This window comes from Lytechinus pictus, chromosome 3, assembly GCF_037042905.1.
Source record: "Lytechinus pictus isolate F3 Inbred chromosome 3, Lp3.0, whole genome shotgun sequence".
Taxonomy (NCBI): domain Eukaryota; kingdom Metazoa; phylum Echinodermata; class Echinoidea; order Temnopleuroida; family Toxopneustidae; genus Lytechinus; species Lytechinus pictus.
The window spans coordinates 68813173-68834191 of record NC_087247.1 but is presented as its reverse complement, the minus strand read 5'-3'; the positions used below and the strand labels follow the sequence as shown (position 1 = coordinate 68834191).

Here is a 21019-nt window from a genome sequence, read left to right as displayed (position 1 = left end):
GGATTTAGCTCATGAAACATTGACATAAGGGTAATCAAGTATGAATGATTGTTTTGCACATGTCTTAGGTCACATGATCATGGTCAAAGGTCATTTTGGGTCAATGGACATAATATTTTATTATAATGTTAGTGTTTTTTTCTGTGAATAATTATTCATTAGCTGTTTTCTAAGGCAGCTATGCTGCTAAATCGAATTGCGTAATGCAGGCGAGACTGCCAGAGGCGTTCCACTTGGGTTTTTTTGTTGTTGATCAAACTCTTTATAAAATTGTTTTTTTTATAGTCGAGACATCAAATTATTTCTTTTGATTTAAAGAAGGAAATCAGCCATTATTGTCCAAACTTTCACAATAAAATAATAGTATGTAGATATTTTGAGAACTACTTGAAATATATTTCCAGTTTCATTTATCAGGGTAACCAGATGTCCTCATCTGCTAAAAATGAAGAATCTGTCACCGAGGAGTCTGCACAATAGAAATAGAACATAGAATGGGAGACTTGATAATTCATGCATCGTGTTTCTGACTTTTTATATTGATTCAAACTTTACTCATGGATATCTACTTGGGCAGAAGTGACACTTTATTATCCTGTGCAAATAGTGCAATAAATGATCCCTATGTTGAAGCTATTTAATTGGGTACTGGTATATAAGGATTATATGAATATTCATAAGTATTATACACAGACTTGCTTAGTTGAATTTATTCAAAGAGACTACACGCAGATCACTTCTCAGAGCTTAACGGGGTTATATGCAGTCTGTTGTTATATTATATTTTACATGGGGGGGGGGGGGTTTCATGAACTTTGTCATTACTGACAAGTTGTTATTTGATGGTTAACCATAAAAGAGTTTGAATCAAACCAAGGCCATGACCAGTCATGCTCCAATGCATGTACCCTTCTCATTGGCTGGTCCTTGGATATTCGTTGTGCCTTTTCTTTTTCCTATTTTTGCTGAAATTCAGAAAAAGTAGTGGTTTGAATTTGAAAAAGTCACCTTGCCACCACAATATTAAGTATTAAGGGCTTTGGTGAAATTCAGTCATATCTTTTTTTTTATTTATTGAAACCAATAATAGTTGTCAGGTCTTGAAATTTACCACAAGAAAGGATCACCAGTCGCTCTTAAAGTCGCTCTTACAAACGGCTTTATGAAACACCCACCAGAACTGACAAGTTTTTAGATGAAAAACATTGATGAAGACTGCTCATTGTAGAGATTTCAATTGAGGTTGTGTTTTTGTCAAGAGTTCAGTATATGATGATTATCCGTTAGACTCTTGAGGAGGATTGGTCCAAAAATACCTCATAAACCATGCTGTTAACATATATTCTGATACTGAATGACAAAGATGGTAGTTTGCCTTAATTTTCAATTTAAATTCAAGGTAATATTTAATCTTTTCTTTTTATCATTTTCTATTTTCTACACTTTACCATTATTTTCAGTTGGTCTACTTAGATGAAAACGATGGTGGAAGTTAGCGGAGAAACAAAGGTAAGAAAGCAGCACCTATTTTCATTTAATTTTTCATATGATAATGTACTTCAATATAGTAAAACATTTTGAGTCTTCAATATGATGATTCAAGTTTCCCTATTGGTCTTATCAGCCTTGATGTGAAATGTGATGAATCTGATGTTGGCTCGTGATACAACTTTACAGTCCAAATTCTTTATAACGTATTAACTTTTGTGTTAGATTACTCCTTGTTTATTATCCTTTATGTTTATGTTTTCATTCTACTTCAAGATACAAGAGTCCTTTTCTTTAGTGAAGTAGAAGTTGTTGTTGAATCAATCCATTTACTTGGGTTATACAACCACTTCTGAGAGGTAAGTAAAATTTGAATTTGTAAATCTGTAATGGAATATATAACTTAGAAAATGGACGTAATTCATAAAACTTAGACATAAGCATAATAGTGTATCACTGAAGATCCTGCCTGAGTCTCAGGTCACATGACCAAGGTCAAAGGTCACTTACGGTCAACGAACTTTGTCCATGTTTGGGTTATTTCAGGAATTGTCATAACTTTAAAGTTCACGGATCTAATTCATGAAACTTGGACATAAGAGCAACCATGTACCCCTGAATATGTGCAAGTTTCAGGTCACATGACCAAGGTCAAAGGTCCTTTAGAGTCAACAAACTTTGGTAATGTTGGGATTATTTGTGGAATTGACATCATAACTGTAACTTTATGGATTTAGCTCATGAAACATTGACATAAGGGTAATCAAGTATGAATGATTGTTTTGCACATGTCTTAGGTCACATGATCATGGTCAAAGGTCATTTTGGGTCAATGGACATAATATTTTATTATCATGTTAGTGTTTTTTTCTGTGAATAATTATTCATTAGCTGTTTTCTAAGGCAGCTATGCTGCTAAATCGAATTGCGTAATGCAGGCGAGACTGCCAGAGGCGTTCCACTTGGGTTTTTTTGTTGTTGATCAAACTCTTTATAAAATTGTTTTTTTTATAGTCGAGACATCAAATTATTTCTTTTGATTTAAAGAAGGAAATCAGCCATTATTGTCCAAACTTTCACAATAAAATAATAGTATGTAGATATTTTGAGAACTACTTGAAATATATTTCCAGTTTCATTTATCAGGGTAACCAGATGTCCTCATCTGCTAAAAATGAAGAATCTGTCACCGAGGAGTCTGCACAATAGAAATAGAACATAGAATGGGAGACTTGATAATTCATGCATCGTGTTTCTGACTTTTTATATTGATTCAAACTTTACTCATGGATATCTACTTGGGCAGAAGTGACACTTTATTATCCTGTGCAAATAGTGCAATAAATGATCCCTATGTTGAAGCTATTTAATTGGGTACTGGTATATAAGGAATATATGAATATTCATAAGTATTATACACAGACTTGCTTAGTTGAATTTATTCAAAGAGACTACACGCAGATCACTTCTCAGAGCTTAACGGGGTTATATGCAGTCTGTTGTTATATTATATTTTACATGGGGGGGGGGGGGGGTTTCATGAACTTTGTCATTACTGACAAGTTGTTATTTGATGGTTAACCATAAAAGAGTTTGAATCAAAAATAAGGCCATGACCAGTCATGCTCCAATGCATGTACCCTTCTCATTGGCTGGTCCTTGGATATTCGTTGTGCCTTTTCTTTTTCCTATTTTTGCTGAAATTCAGAAAAAGTAGTGGTTTGAATTTGAAAAAGTCACCTTGCCACCACAATATTAAGTATTAAGGGCTTTGGTGAAATTCAGTCATATCTTTTTTTTTATTTATTGAAACCAATAATAGTTGTCAGGTCTTGAAATTTACCACAAGAAAGGATCACAAGTCGCTCTTAAAGTCGCTCTTACAAACGGCTTTATGAAACACCCACCAGAACTGACAAGTTTTTAGATGAAAAACATTGATGAAGACTGCTCATTGTAGAGATTTCAATTGAGGTTGTGTTTTTGTCAAGAGTTCAGTATATGATGATTATCCGTTAGACTCTTGAGGAGGATTGGTCCAAAAATACCTCATAAACCATGCTGTTAACATATATTCTGATACTGAATGACAAAGATGGTAGTTTGCCTTAATTTTCAATTTAAATTCAAGGTAATATTTAATCTTTTCTTTTTATCATTTTCTATTTTCTACACTTTACCATTATTTTCCGTTGGTCTACTTAGATGAAAACGATGGTGGAAGTTAGCGGAGAAACAAAGGTAAGAAAGCAGCACCTATTTTCATTTAATTTTTCATATGATAATGTACTTCAATATAGTAAAACATTTTGAGTCTTCAATATGATGATTCAAGTTTCCCTATTGGTCTTATCAGCCTTGATGTGAAATGTGATGAATCTGATGTTGGCTCGTGATACAACTTTACAGTCCAAATTCTTTATAACGTATTAACTTTTGTGTTAGATTACTCCTTGTTTATTATCCTTTATGTTTATGTTTTCATTCTACTTCAAGATACAAGAGTCCTTTTCTTTAGTGAAGTAGAAGTTGTTGTTGAATCAATCCATTTACTTGGGTTATACAACCAATTCTGAGAGGTAAGTAAAATTTGAATTTGTAAATCTGTAATGGAATATATAACTTAGAAAATGGACGTAATTCATAAAACTTAGACATAAGCATAATAGTGTATCACTGAAGATCCTGCCTGAGTCTCAGGTCACATGACCAAGGTCAAAGGTCACTTACGGTCAACGAACTTTGTCCATGTTTGGGTTATTTCAGGAATTGTCATAACTTTAAAGTTCACGGATCTAATTCATGAAACTTGGACATAAGAGCAACCATGTACCCCTGAATATGTGCAAGTTTCAGGTCACATGACCAAGGTCAAAGGTCCTTTAGAGTCAACAAACTTTGGTAATGTTGGGATTATTTGTGGAATTGACATCATAACTGTAACTTTATGGATTTAGCTCATGAAACATTGACATAAGGGTAATCAAGTATGAATGATTGTTTTGCACATGTCTTAGGTCACATGATCATGGTCAAAGGTCATTTTGGGTCAATGGACATAATATTTTATTATCATGTTAGTGTTTTTTTCTGTGAATAATTATTCATTAGCTGTTTTCTAAGGCAGCTATGCTGCTAAATCGAATTGCGTAATGCAGGCGAGACTGCCAGAGGCGTTCCACTTGGGTTTTTTTGTTGTTGATCAAACTCTTTATAAAATTGTTTTTTTTATAGTCGAGACATCAAATTATTTCTTTTGATTTAAAGAAGGAAATCAGCCATTATTGTCCAAACTTTCACAATAAAATAATAGTATGTAGATATTTTGAGAACTACTTGAAATATATTTCCAGTTTCATTTATCAGGGTAACCAGATGTCCTCATCTGCTAAAAATGAAGAATCTGTCACCGAGGAGTCTGCACAATAGAAATAGAACATAGAATGGGAGACTTGATAATTCATGCATCGTGTTTCTGACTTTTTATATTGATTCAAACTTTACTCATGGATATCTACTTGGGCAGAAGTGACACTTTATTATCCTGTGCAAATAGTGCAATAAATGATCCCTATGTTGAAGCTATTTAATTGGGTACTGGTATATAAGGATTATATGAATATTCATAAGTATTATACACAGACTTGCTTAGTTGAATTTATTCAAAGAGACTACACGCAGATCACTTCTCAGAGCTTAACGGGGTTATATGCAGTCTGTTGTTATATTATATTTTACATGGGGGGGGGGGGGGGGGTTTCATGAACTTTGTCATTACTGACAAGTTGTTATTTGATGGTTAACCATAAAAGAGTTTGAATCAAAAATAAGGCCATGACCAGTCATGCTCCAATGCATGTACCCTTCTCATTGGCTGGTCCTTGGATATTCGTTGTGCCTTTTCTTTTTCCTATTTTTGCTGAAATTCAGAAAAAGTAGTGGTTTGAATTTGAAAAAGTCACCTTGCCACCACAATATTAAGTATTAAGGGCTTTGGTGAAATTCAGTCATATCTTTTTTTTTATTTATTGAAACCAATAATAGTTGTCAGGTCTTGAAATTTACCACAAGAAAGGATCACAAGTCGCTCTTAAAGTCGCTCTTACAAACGGCTTTATGAAACACCCACCAGAACTGACAAGTTTTTAGATGAAAAACATTGATGAAGACTGCTCATTGTAGAGATTTCAATTGAGGTTGTGTTTTTGTCAAGAGTTCAGTATATGATGATTATCCGTTAGACTCTTGAGGAGGATTGGTCCAAAAATACCTCATAAACCATGCTGTTAACATATATTCTGATACTGAATGACAAAGATGGTAGTTTGCCTTAATTTTCAATTTAAATTCAAGGTAATATTTAATCTTTTCTTTTTATCATTTTCTATTTTCTACACTTTACCATTATTTTCCGTTGGTCTACTTAGATGAAAACGATGGTGGAAGTTAGCGGAGAAACAAAGGTAAGAAAGCAGCACCTATTTTCATTTAATTTTTCATATGATAATGTACTTCAATATAGTAAAACATTTTGAGTCTTCAATATGATGATTCAAGTTTCCCTATTGGTCTTATCAGCCTTGATGTGAAATGTGATGAATCTGATGTTGGCTCGTGATACAACTTTACAGTCCAAATTCTTTATAACGTATTAACTTTTGTGTTAGATTACTCCTTGTTTATTATCCTTTATGTTTATGTTTTCATTCTACTTCAAGATACAAGAGTCCTTTTCTTTAGTGAAGTAGAAGTTGTTGTTGAATCAATCCATTTACTTGGGTTATACAACCAATTCTGAGAGGTAAGTAAAATTTGAATTTGTAAATCTGTAATGGAATATATAACTTAGAAAATGGACGTAATTCATAAAACTTAGACATAAGCATAATAGTGTATCACTGAAGATCCTGCCTGAGTCTCAGGTCACATGACCAAGGTCAAAGGTCACTTACAGTCAACGAACTTTGTCCATGTTTGGGTTATTTCAGGAATTGTCATAACTTTAAAGTTCACGGATCTAATTCATGAAACTTGGACATAAGAGCAACCATGTACCCCTGAATATGTGCAAGTTTCAGGTCACATGACCAAGGTCAAAGGTCCTTTAGAGTCAACAAACTTTGGTAATGTTGGGATTATTTGTGGAATTGACATCATAACTGTAACTTTATGGATTTAGCTCATGAAACATTGACATAAGGGTAATCAAGTATGAATGATTGTTTTGCACATGTCTTAGGTCACATGATCATGGTCAAAGGTCATTTTGGGTCAATGGACATAATATTTTATTATCATGTTAGTGTTTTTTTCTGTGAATAATTATTCATTAGCTGTTTTCTAAGGCAGCTATGCTGCTAAATCGAATTGCGTAATGCAGGCGAGACTGCCAGAGGCGTTCCACTTGGGTTTTTTTGTTGTTGATCAAACTCTTTATAAAATTGTTTTTTTTATAGTCGAGACATCAAATTATTTCTTTTGATTTAAAGAAGGAAATCAGCCATTATTGTCCAAACTTTCACAATAAAATAATAGTATGTAGATATTTTGAGAACTACTTGAAATATATTTCCAGTTTCATTTATCAGGGTAACCAGATGTCCTCATCTGCTAAAAATGAAGAATCTGTCACCGAGGAGTCTGCACAATAGAAATAGAACATAGAATGGGAGACTTGATAATTCATGCATCGTGTTTCTGACTTTTTATATTGATTCAAACTTTACTCATGGATATCTACTTGGGCAGAAGTGACACTTTATTATCCTGTGCAAATAGTGCAATAAATGATCCCTATGTTGAAGCTATTTAATTGGGTACTGGTATATAAGGATTATATGAATATTCATAAGTATTATACACAGACTTGCTTAGTTGAATTTATTCAAAGAGACTACACGCAGATCACTTCTCAGAGCTTAACGGGGTTATATGCAGTCTGTTGTTATATTATATTTTACATGGGGGGGGGGGGGTTTCATGAACTTTGTCATTACTGACAAGTTGTTATTTGATGGTTAACCATAAAAGAGTTTGAATCAAACCAAGGCCATGACCAGTCATGCTCCAATGCATGTACCCTTCTCATTGGCTGGTCCTTGGATATTCGTTGTGCCTTTTCTTTTTCCTATTTTTGCTGAAATTCAGAAAAAGTAGTGGTTTGAATTTGAAAAAGTCACCTTGCCACCACAATATTAAGTATTAAGGGCTTTGGTGAAATTCAGTCATATCTTTTTTTTTATTTATTGAAACCAATAATAGTTGTCAGGTCTTGAAATTTACCACAAGAAAGGATCACCAGTCGCTCTTAAAGTCGCTCTTACAAACGGCTTTATGAAACACCCACCAGAACTGACAAGTTTTTAGATGAAAAACATTGATGAAGACTGCTCATTGTAGAGATTTCAATTGAGGTTGTGTTTTTGTCAAGAGTTCAGTATATGATGATTATCCGTTAGACTCTTGAGGAGGATTGGTCCAAAAATACCTCATAAACCATGCTGTTAACATATATTCTGATACTGAATGACAAAGATGGTAGTTTGCCTTAATTTTCAATTTAAATTCAAGGTAATATTTAATCTTTTCTTTTTATCATTTTCTATTTTCTACACTTTACCATTATTTTCAGTTGGTCTACTTAGGTGAAAACGATGGTGGAAGTTAGCGGAGAAACAAAGGTAAGAAAACAGCACCTATTTTCATTTAATTTTTCATATGCAAAAAGAAGCTGCTGAAAACTGTTTATCTAATAAAAGAGAGCCAAAGGAGTAAATTAGAAAGTAAAAAAGGGGCCTAAGCTTTCGATCCTAGCAGAATCTTCGTCGGAGGCAAAATGACAAACATATAAAGTGGAACAACCATAATATAGACCACAAACAAGCTACAGCAACACTAGAAACGAGACAAAAGGGGCATTAGTGAGTAGAGAAGACCAATCAGGTTAGTGAAGGGGATGAAAGAAAAGGAGTAGGTAGACACAAAGGGAAGTTAGTGTAAGTAAGGCCAAGAGGGATTAAGATAATGAGGCAGGCAACATCAAACAGGATCTGGAACAAAACAGTGATAGAGGGATGAATAACTAGAGAATTAGTGAGAGGTGGGTCAAACAGGTTACAAAGAAAGGCATAATAAACTGGTGCATAATAGTGGGGGGAAAAAGGAAAAGAATGGGGAACAACTGATAATGTGCAAAAGACATATAAGTATATATGATAAAGCATTAAACAAACTAAGAGAAGAAGGTAAGTGTAAATATGTATCTATAAGTGATATGTATATAAATATATCCAAAAAAGAAATGTATATGAAAAAATATAAATACACATATGGTGTAACTGATATTGTAATCCGCCAGGTGTGACGGGAAAAAAACATAGGACTATACAGTAGGAAAAAAAACAAAAAAAACCTGTATATGTGAAAAAGAGGAAGCAAATTGCCTAAAAAGGTAAAAGCAAATATAGAAGAGAGGGGGTGTATTATGAAGAAACCATAGTATACAGTGCGTCCCAGAAAAAACGAAACCGAGATTTAGCGATGATTTATCATAACTTAATCAAAAATAGAATAGACAAATGACCTACCAATGTAAAGCTTAGAATCTCCTCTTTCATCTGATATTACTTAGATTATTCCTCATTCACGCATGAGTGAGCAAAAACAATATGAAGGAAGGATACCAAAAACTCATTTGATGGGGGGTATATGAATTTCAAAAAGAAAATCACATGTCTTAAAAGTTCAATATCTGCTCTTTAATTTGATACCTCAATTACAGAAAATGGTCAAGAAATAACAAAGTTCTGGTTATTTGAAATAAGGCTTGAATTTCCATAATTTCATTAAATAAACTGTTTTCACCGGTTTCCCACAGAAGCTATCGCATGGTTAACAAAAGACTTAATGCATGACTGATCATAAACAAAACAGAGTGTCGAGTGAGTTTGAACGCTAGCCTGTAAAACCTCTTCATTTTATGAAATTATTGAAATTCAAGCCTTATTTCAAATAACCAGAACTTTGTTATTTCTTGACCATTTTCTGTGATTGAGGTATCAAATTAAAGAGCAGATATTGCATTTTTTTTAAATGTGGTTTTCCTTTTGAAAGCTGGATACAACCCGCCAAATGACTTTTTGGTATCCCCTCTTCAAATTGTTTTTGCTCACTCATGCGTGAAGGAGAAATTATCTAATTAATATCAGATGAAAGAGGAGATTCTAAGCTTTACATTGGTAGTTCATTTGCCTATTTTATTTGTGATTAAGTTATGATAAATCATCGCTAAATCTCGGTTTCGTTTTTTCTGGGACGCACTGTACATGTAAATAAGCAAATGTGGTAAATCTAAAAGAGGTGAGTGGAGAAAAAAAAAAATATATATATAATTATTATATCGCCTGAATAAGGAAGGAAAAATTGGAGCTGAGCTTGTATGAGATATGGGAGGAAAGTAGAGGAAGAAACTATAATGTAACTATTCAAAAGAGCTGAGGGGAAAAATGATATGTATATATAAATTGAAAGTGGATAGGAAAGAATAATCAGTCGTTCCCCTCTTGGATGTTCAGGCCATGAGGTTGGGTGGTGCGAAGTCGTCTCATCCAGAGCTTCTCTCTGCTAGTACGGACTGAGTCAGGACGGGTACCTAAAGATTCGATGCCCTGGAGTGGTTGGGGAGGTTAAAATGAAGGCCAACTGGAGTGTCCAGGTTTGCTGTGTTGACGGTGGATCTGTGCTTGTAGAATCGTCTCTTGAGTGTGCTCTTGGTTTCCCCTATGTATTGTACCCTACAAACTCTGCAAGTGATGAGATATACAACATTAGTGGTAGTGCATGTTATGTTGCCCTTGATTTGGTGAGACAGGCTGGTAGAGTTGCTGGTGAAAGTGTCGCCCTCGTGAAAGTGTATTTCACATATGATGCACCTGTTGCTGGTGCATTTGAAGGTGCCATGCTGTATAGGAGAAGAATGGTTAGTGAGGGAGGGCACTTCAGCACGAACAATGAGGTCCCTGAGATTCGGTGGGCGTCGGTATGCTAGAAGGGGAGTATCGGGAACGGCCTGTTGGAGACGATCAGAAGTGTGTAAAATGTGGTGGTTATCACACAGGATTTTGCGGAGAGGGGGTAGATTGGGATGGAAGGTGGTCACAAGCGGTATTCTGTCGGTAGTCTCCTTGTCACTTTTTGGTTTGAGAACTTCAGATCTGGCGAGAGAACGAACTTTGTTAATTGCCAGTTGGACTGCCCTGGCCCCGTGGCCCCTGGCACAGAGATGTTTCTGCAAATTCCTGGCATGGAAGGAAAAATCAGGGTCCTCGGAGCAGATACGGCGAAGTCTGAGGGCTTGACTGTAAGCGATGCCGGTATTGCAGTGACGGGGGTGGCAGCTGGATGAGTGGAGGTACTGGTGGGTATCTGTGGGTTTAGAGTATAGGGTAGTGGTGATACCGTTAGACTTTTTCTGGACTGTGACATCAAGGAAGTGGGTTTCCTGTTGGGAGAAATCAGAAGTGAATTTGATGGTCCTGTGGAAGGAATTGAGTTGTTATCTGATGGTTAACCATAAAAGAGCTTGAATCAAACCAAGATCATGACCAGTCATGCTCCAATGCATGTACCCTTCTCATTGGCTGGTCCTTGGATATTCGTTGTGCCTTTTCTTTTTCCCATTTTTGCTGAAATTCAGAAAAAGTAGTGGTTTGAATTTGAAAAAGTCACCTTGCCACCACAATATTAAGTATTAAGGCTTTTGGTGAAATTCAGTCATGTCTTTTTTTTTATTTATTGAAACCAATAATAGTTGTCAGGTCTTGAAATTTACCACAAGAAAGGATCACCAGTCGCTCTTACAAAAGGCTTTATGAAACACCCACCAGAACTGACAAGTTTTTAGATGTAAAACATTGATGAAGACTGCTCATTGTAGAGATATCAATTGAGGTTGTGTTTTTGTCAAGAGTTCAGTATATGATGATTATCCGTTAGACTCTTGAGGAGGATTGGTCTAAAAATACCTCATAAACCATGCTGTTAACATATATTCTGATACTGAATGACAAAGATGGTAGTTTGCCTTAATTTTCAATTTAAATTCAAGGTAATATTTAATCTTTTCTTTTTATCATTTTCTATTTTCTACACTTTACCATTATTTTCAGTTGGTCTACTTAGGTGAAAACGGTGGTGGAAGTTAGCGGAGAAACAAAGGTAAGAAAACAGCACCTATTTTCATTTAATTTTTCATATGATAATGTACTTCAATATAGTAAAACATTTTGAGTCTTCAATATGATGATTCAAGTTTCCCTATTGGTCTTATCAGCCTTGATGTGAAATGTGATGAATCTGATGTTGGCTCGTGATACAACTTTACAGTCCAAATTCTTTATAACGTATTAACTTTTGTGTTAGATTACTCCTTGTTTATTATCCTTTATGTTTATGTTTTCATTCTACTTCAAGATACAAGAGTCCTTTTCTTTAGTGAAGTAGAAGTTGTTGTTGAATCAATCCATTTACTTGGGTTATACAACCAATTCTGAGAGGTAAGTAAAATTTGAATTTGTAAATCTGTAATGGAATATATAACTTAGAAAATGGACGTAATTCATAAAACTTAGACATAAGCATAATAGTGTATCACTGAAGATCCTGCCTGAGTCTCAGGTCACATGACCAAGGTCAAAGGTCACTTACGGTCAACGAACTTTGTCCATGTTGGGGTTATTTCAGGAATTGTCATAACTTTAAAGTTCACGGATCTAATTCATGAAACTTGGACATAAGAGCAACCATGTACCCCTGAATATGTGCAAGTTTCAGGTCACATGACCAAGGTCAAAGGTCCTTTAGAGTCAACAAACTTTGGTAATGTTGGGATTATTTGTGGAATTGACATCATAACTGTAACTTTATGGATTTAGCTCATGAAACATTGACATAAGGGTAATCAAGTATGAATGATTGTTTTGCACATGTCTTAGGTCACATGATCATGGTCAAAGGTCATTTTGGGTCAATGGACATAATATTTTATTGTCATGTTAGTGTTTTTTTCTGTGAATAATTATTCATTAGCTGTTTTCTAAGGCAGCTATGCTGCTAAATCGAATTGCGTAATGCAGGCGAGACTGCCAGAGGCGTTCCACTTGGGTTTTTTTGTTGTTGATCAAACTCTTTATAAAATTGTTTTTTTTATAGTCGAGACATCAAATTATTTCTTTTGATTTAAAGAAGGAAATCAGCCATTATTGTCCAAACTTTCACAATAAAATAATAGTATGTAGATATTTTGAGAACTACTTGAAATATATTTCCAGTTTCATTTATCAGGGTAACCAGATGTCCTCATCTGCTAAAAATGAAGAATCTGTCACCGAGGAGTCTGCACAATAGAAATAGAACATAGAATGGGAGACTTGATAATTCATGCATCGTGTTTCTGACTTTTTATATTGATTCAAACTTTACTCATGGATATCTACTTGGGCAGAAGTGACACTTTATTATCCTGTGCAAATAGTGCAATAAATGATCCCTATGTTGAAGCTATTTAATTGGGTACTGGTATATAAGGATTATATGAATATTCATAAGTATTATACACAGACTTGCTTAGTTGAATTTATTCAAAGAGACTACACGCAGATCACTTCTCAGAGCTTGGCGGGGTTATATGCAGTCTGTTGTTATATTATATTTTACATGGGGGGGGGGGGTTTCATGAACTTTGTCATTACTGACAAGTTGTTATTTGATGGTTAACCATAAAAGAGTTTGAATCAAACCAAGGCCATGACCAGTCATGCTCCAATGCATGTACCCTTCTCATTGGCTGGTCCTTGGATATTCGTTGTGCCTTTTCTTTTTCCTATTTTTGCTGAAATTCAGAAAAAGTAGTGGTTTGAATTTGAAAAAGTCACCTTGCCACCACAATATTAAGTATTAAGGGCTTTGGTGAAATTCAGTCATATCTTTTTTTTATTTATTGAAACCAATAATAGTTGTCAGGTCTTGAAATTTACCACAAGAAAGGATCACCAGTCGCTCTTAAAGTCGCTCTTACAAACGGCTTTATGAAACACCCACCAGAACTGACAAGTTTTTAGATGAAAAACATTGATGAAGACTGCTCATTGTAGAGATTTCAATTGAGGTTGTGTTTTTGTCAAGAGTTCAGTATATGATGATTATCCGTTAGACTCTTGAGGAGGATTGGTCCAAAAATACCTCATAAACCATGCTGTTAACATATATTCTGATACTGAATGACAAAGATGGTAGTTTGCCTTAATTTTCAATTTAAATTCAAGGTAATATTTAATCTTTTCTTTTTATCATTTTCTATTTTCTACACTTTACCATTATTTTCAGTTGGTCTACTTAGGTGAAAACGATGGTGGAAGTTAGCGGAGAAACAAAGGTAAGAAAACAGCACCTATTTTCATTTAATTTTTCATATGCAAAAAGAAGCTGCTGAAAACTGTTTATCTAATAAAAGAGAGCCAAAGGAGTAAATTAGAAAGTAAAAAAGGGGCCTAAGCTTTCGATCCTAGCAGAATCTTCGTCGGAGGCAAAATGACAAACATATAAAGTGGAACAACCATAATATAGACCACAAACAAGCTACAGCAACACTAGAAACGAGACAAAAGGGGCATTAGTGAGTAGAGAAGACCAATCAGGTTAGTGAAGGGGATGAAAGAAAAGGAGTAGGTAGACACAAAGGGAAGTTAGTGTAAGTAAGGCCAAGAGGGATTAAGATAATGAGGCAGGCAACATCAAACAGGATCTGGAACAAAACAGTGATAGAGGGATGAATAACTAGAGAATTAGTGAGAGGTGGGTCAAACAGGTTACAAAGAAAGGCATAATAAACTGGTGCATAATAGTGGGGGGAAAAAGGAAAAGAATGGGGAACAACTGATAATGTGCAAAAGACATATAAGTATATATGATAAAGCATTAAACAAACTAAGAGAAGAAGGTAAGTGTAAATATGTATCTATAAGTGATATGTATATAAATATATCCAAAAAAGAAATGTATATGAAAAAATATAAATACACATATGGTGTAACTGATATTGTAATCCGCCAGGTGTGACGGGAAAAAAACATAGGACTATACAGTAGGAAAAAAAACAAAAAAAACCTGTATATGTGAAAAAGAGGAAGCAAATTGCCTAAAAAGGTAAAAGCAAATATAGAAGAGAGGGGGTGTATTATGAAGAAACCATAGTATACAGTGCGTCCCAGAAAAAACGAAACCGAGATTTAGCGATGATTTATCATAACTTAATCAAAAATAGAATAGACAAATGACCTACCAATGTAAAGCTTAGAATCTCCTCTTTCATCTGATATTACTTAGATTATTCCTCATTCACGCATGAGTGAGCAAAAACAATATGAAGGAAGGATACCAAAAACTCATTTGATGGGGGGTATATGAATTTCAAAAAGAAAATCACATGTCTTAAAAGTTCAATATCTGCTCTTTAATTTGATACCTCAATTACAGAAAATGGTCAAGAAATAACAAAGTTCTGGTTATTTGAAATAAGGCTTGAATTTCCATAATTTCATTAAATAAACTGTTTTCACCGGTTTCCCACAGAAGCTATCGCATGGTTAACAAAAGACTTAATGCATGACTGATCATAAACAAAACAGAGTGTCGAGTGAGTTTGAACGCTAGCCTGTAAAACCTCTTCATTTTATGAAATTATTGAAATTCAAGCCTTATTTCAAATAACCAGAACTTTGTTATTTCTTGACCATTTTCTGTGATTGAGGTATCAAATTAAAGAGCAGATATTGCATTTTTTTTAAATGTGGTTTTCCTTTTGAAAGCTGGATACAACCCGCCAAATGACTTTTTGGTATCCCCTCTTCAAATTGTTTTTGCTCACTCATGCGTGAAGGAGAAATTATCTAATTAATATCAGATGAAAGAGGAGATTCTAAGCTTTACATTGGTAGTTCATTTGCCTATTTTATTTGTGATTAAGTTATGATAAATCATCGCTAAATCTCGGTTTCGTTTTTTCTGGGACGCACTGTACATGTAAATAAGCAAATGTGGTAAATCTAAAAGAGGTGAGTGGAGAAAAAAAAAAATATATATATAATTATTATATCGCCTGAATAAGGAAGGAAAAATTGGAGCTGAGCTTGTATGAGATATGGGAGGAAAGTAGAGGAAGAAACTATAATGTAACTATTCAAAAGAGCTGAGGGGAAAAATGATATGTATATATAAATTGAAAGTGGATAGGAAAGAATAATCAGTCGTTCCCCTCTTGGATGTTCAGGCCATGAGGTTGGGTGGTGCGAAGTCGTCTCATCCAGAGCTTCTCTCTGCTAGTACGGACTGAGTCAGGACGGGTACCTAAAGATTCGATGCCCTGGAGTGGTTGGGGAGGTTAAAATGGCGGCCAACTGGAGTGTCCAGGTTTGCTGTGTTGACGGTGGATCTGTGCTTGTAGAATCATCTCTTGAGTGTGCTCTTGGTTTCCCCTATGTATTGTACCCTACAAACTCTGCAAGTGATGAGATATACAACATTAGTGGTAGTGCATGTTATGTTGCCCTTGATTTGGTGAGACAGGCTGGTAGAGTTGCTGGTGAAAGTGTCGCCCTCGTGAAAGTGTATTTCACATATGATGCACCTGTTGCTGGTGCATTTGAAGGTGCCATGCTGTATAGGAGAAGAATGGTTAGTGAGGGAGGGCACTTCAGCACGAACAATGAGGTCCCTGAGATTCGGTGGGCGTCGGTATGCTAGAAGGGGAGTATCGGGAACGGCCTGTTGGAGACGATCAGAAGTGTGTAAAATGTGGTGGTTATCACACAGGATTTTGCGGAGAGGGGGTAGATTGGGATGGAAGGTGGTCACAAGCGGTATTCTGTCGGTAGTCTCCTTGTCACTTTTTGGTTTGAGAACTTCAGATCTGGCGAGAGAACGAACTTTGTTAATTGCCAGTTGGACTGCCCTGGCCCCGTGGCCCCTGGCACAGAGATGTTTCTGCAAATTCCTGGCATGGAAGGAAAAATCAGGGTCCTCGGAGCAGATACGGCGAAGTCTGAGGGCTTGACTGTAAGCGATGCCGGTATTGCAGTGACGGGGGTGGCAGCTGGATGAGTGGAGGTACTGGTGGGTATCTGTGGGTTTGGAGTATAGGGTAGTGGTGATACCGTTAGACTTTTTCTGGACTGTGACATCAAGGAAGTGGGTTTCCTGTTGGGAGAAATCAGAAGTGAATTTGATGGTCCTGTGGAAGGAATTGAGTTGTTATCTGATGGTTAACCATAAAAGAGCTTGAATCAAACCAAGATCATGACCAGTCATGCTCCAATGCATGTACCCTTCTCATTGGCTGGTCCTTGGATATTCGTTGTGCCTTTTCTTTTTCCCATTTTTGCTGAAATTCAGAAAAAGTAGTGGTTTGAATTTGAAAAAGTCACCTTGCCACCACAATATTAAGTATTAAGGCTTTTGGTGAAATTCAGTCATGTCTTTTTTTTTATTTATTGAAACCAATAATAGTTGTCAGGTCTTGAAATTTACCACAAGAAAGGATCACCAGTCGCTCTTACAAAAGGCTTTATGAAACACCCACCAGAACTGACAAGTTTGTAGATGAAAAACATTGATGAAGACTGCTCATTGTAGAGATTTCAATTGAGGTTGTGTTTTTGTCAAGAGTTCAGTATATATGATGATTATCCGTTAGACTCTTGAGGAGGATTGGTCTAAAAATACCTCATAAACCATGCTGTTAACATATATTCTGATACTGAATGACAAAGATGGTAGTTTGCCTTAATTTTCAATTTGAATTCAAGGTAATATTTAATCTTTTCTTTTTATCATTTTCTATTTTCTACACTTTACCATTAGTTTCAGTTGGTCTACTTAGATGAAAACGGTGGTGGAAGTTAGCGGAGAAACAAAGGTAAGAAAGCAGCACCTATTTTCATTTAATTTTTCATATGATAATGTACTTCAATATAGTAAAACATTTTGAGTCTTCAATATGATGATTCAAATTTCCCTATTGGTCTTATCAGCCTTGATGTGAAATGTGATGAATCTGATGTTGGCTCGTGATACAACTTTACAGTCCAAATTCTTTATAACGTATTAACTTTTGTGTTAGATTACTCCTTGTTTATTATCCTTTATGTTTATGTTTTCATTCTACTTCAAGATACAAGAGTCCTTTTCTTTAGTGAAGTAGAAGTTGTTGTTGAATCAATCCATTTACTTGGGTTATACAACCAATTCTGAGAGGTAAGTAAAATTTGAATTTGTAAATCTGTAATGGAATATATAACTTAGAAAATGGACGTAATTCATAAAACTTAGACATAAGCATAATAGTGTATCACTGAAGATCCTGCCTGAGTCTCAGGTCACATGACCAAGGTCAAAGGTCACTTACGGTCAACGAACTTTGTCCATGTTGGGGTTATTTCAGGAATTGTCATAACTTTAAAGTTCACGGATCTAATTCATGAAACTTGGACATAAGAGCAACCATGTACCCCTGAATATGTGCAAGTTTCAGGTCACATGACCAAGGTCAAAGGTCCTTTAGAGTCAACAAACTTTGGTAATGTTGGGATTATTTGTGGAATTGACATCATAACTGTAACTTTATGGATTTAGCTCATGAAACATTGACATAAGGGTAATCAAGTATGAATGATTGTTTTGCACATGTCTTAGGTCACATGATCATGGTCAAAGGTCATTTTGGGTCAATGGACATAATATTTTATTATCATGTTAGTGTTTTTTTCTGTGAATAATTATTCATTAGCTGTTTTCTAAGGCAGCTATGCTGCTAAATCGAATTGCGTAATGCAGGCGAGACTGCCAGAGGCGTTCCACTTGGGTTTTTTTGTTGTTGATCAAACTCTTTATAAAATTGTTTTTTTTATAGTCGAGACATCAAATTATTTCTTTTGATTTAAAGAAGGAAATCAGCCATTATTGTCCAAACTTTCACAATAAAATAATAGTATGTAGATATTTTGAGAACTACTTGAAATATATTTCCAGTTTCATTTATCAGGGTAACCAGATGTCCTCATCTGCTAAAAATGAAGAATCTGTCACCGAGGAGTCTGCACAATAGAAATAGAACATAGAATGGGAGACTTGATAATTCATGCATCGTGTTTCTGACTTTTTATATTGATTCAAACTTTACTCATGGATATCTACTTGGGCAGAAGTGACACTTTATTATCCTGTGCAAATAGTGCAATAAATGATCCCTATGTTGAAGCTATTTAATTGGGTACTGGTATATAAGGATTATATGAATATTCATAAGTATTATACACAGACTTGCTTAGTTGAATTTATTCAAAGAGACTACACGCAGATCACTTCTCAGAGCTTAACGGGGTTATATGCAGTCTGTTGTTATATTATATTTTACATGGGGGGGGGGGGGGGGTTTCATGAACTTTGTCATTACTGACAAGTTGTTATTTGATGGTTAACCATAAAAGAGTTTGAATCAAACCAAGGCCATGACCAGTCATGCTCCAATGCATGTACCCTTCTCATTGGCTGGTCCTTGGATATTCGTTGTGCCTTTTCTTTTTCCTATTTTTGCTGAAATTCAGAAAAAGTAGTGGTTTGAATTTGAAAAAGTCACCTTGCCACCACAATATTAAGTATTAAGGGCTTTGGTGAAATTCAGTCATATCTTTTTTTTTATTTATTGAAACCAATAATAGTTGTCAGGTCTTGAAATTTACCACAAGAAAGGATCACCAGTCGCTCTTAAAGTCGCTCTTACAAACGGCTTTATGAAACACCCACCAGAACTGACAAGTTTTTAGATGAAAAACATTGATGAAGACTGCTCATTGTAGAGATTTCAATTGAGGTTGTGTTTTTGTCAAGAGTTCAGTATATGATGATTATCCGTTAGACTCTTGAGGAGGATTGGTCCAAAAATACCTCATAAACCATGCTGTTAACATATATTCTGATACTGAATGACAAAGATGGTAGTTTGCCTTAATTTTCAATTTAAATTCAAGGTAATATTTAATCTTTTCTTTTTATCATTTTCTATTTTCTACACTTTACCATTATTTTCAGTTGGTCTACTTAGATGAAAACGGTGGTGGAAGTTAGCGGAGAAACAAAGGTAAGAAAGCAGCACCTATTTTCATTTAATTTTTCATATGATAATGTACTTCAATATAGTAAAACATTTTGAGTCTTCAATATGATGATTCAAGTTTCCCTATTGGTCTGATCAGCCTTGATGTGAAATGTGATGAATCTGATGTTGGCTCGTGAAACAACTTTAAAGTCCAAATTCTTTAGAATGTATTAACTTTTGTGTTAAGGAGATTACTCCTTGTTTATTATCTTTTATGTTTATGTTTTCCTTGTACTTCAAGATACAAGAGTCCTTTTCTTTAGTGAAGTGGAAGCTGTTGTGGAATCAATCCATTTACCGGGGTTATTCAACCAATACTGAGAGGTGAGTAATATGTGAATTTGTAAATCTGTTATGGAAAACTTTTTTTTTAGTCTCGCCTGCATAGCAGAGCGAGACTATAGGCGCTGCTTTTCCGATGGCGGCGGCGGCGTCGTCAACATTGAAATCTTAACCAAGGTTAAGACAACTTTTTAGATTAAAAACATTGATGAAGACTGCTCATTGCAGAGATATCAATTGAGGTTCTGTTTTTGTCAAGATTTTAGTATATGATGATTATCCGTTAGACTCTTGAGGAGGATTGGTCCAAAAATACCTCATAAACCATGCTGTTAACATATATTCTGATACTGAATGACAAAGATAGAAGTTTGACTTAACCCTATCCTAACTTGGCTATTTCAGACCAGAATATACCTCGGCCGCTGATAACGTGATCGCCGCGAAAATGTGCGCGTAGAGCCGGATGTAAACTGCAAGACTGTATAGTAAAATTTTATAAAAATTAATTGTTTCTATTATTTTAATTAATCAATTATGCAAATATGCATATGAAATTTCCCTAATTTTATTTTATACACCCATCCTAGACGGGATGTATTATCGTATCATGCTCGGTGTCCGTCCATAGTTTGACTTAACCTAGGCTCATGTAACTTGGTGTGTATGATTCTAGCATGGATCCCAGGAAGCCTATTGATTTTTAGGTCCAAAGGTCAAGGTCACAGTGACATATTTTAATCTTGCCTACTGCAGTCCTTGTAAATGCGATAACTTCAGTTTTACTTAACGTAGTCTAATATACTTTGGTGTGTATTATACTAGCATGGTTCCCAGGAAGCCTGTCGATTTTGAGGTTAAATGGTCAAAACCCAAGATCACAGTGACATGTTATCATCTTACCCTTCTGAAGTCCTTGTAAACGCAATAACCTTAGTTTAACTTCACCTAGGCTCATATAATTTGGTGTGTATGATACTTGCATGGGTCCCAGGAAGCCTATTGATTTTGAGATGAGAAGGTCAAAGGTGAAGTCGCCACCTT

At 35.3% G+C, this 21019-nt stretch overlaps 1 protein-coding gene across 1 annotated transcript in view; it reads left to right on the top strand.

The window, feature by feature from the left end:
- LOC129256771 (general transcription factor IIH subunit 1-like) overlaps positions 1 to 21019 on the top strand; it is a 70381-nt gene that overhangs the window by 46941 nt on the left and 2421 nt on the right. Inside the window, exons 30-43 of the mRNA XM_064097634.1 lie at positions 1461 to 1509; positions 1765 to 1847; positions 3694 to 3729; positions 3985 to 4067; positions 5916 to 5951; positions 6207 to 6289; positions 8120 to 8168; positions 11655 to 11703; positions 11959 to 12041; positions 13870 to 13918; positions 17401 to 17455; positions 17711 to 17793; positions 19627 to 19675; positions 19935 to 20017. The gene's annotated coding sequence lies outside the window, so the exon portion shown is untranslated. The remainder of the gene's footprint in view (positions 1 to 1460; positions 1510 to 1764; positions 1848 to 3693; positions 3730 to 3984; positions 4068 to 5915; positions 5952 to 6206; positions 6290 to 8119; positions 8169 to 11654; positions 11704 to 11958; positions 12042 to 13869; positions 13919 to 17400; positions 17456 to 17710; positions 17794 to 19626; positions 19676 to 19934; positions 20018 to 21019) is intronic.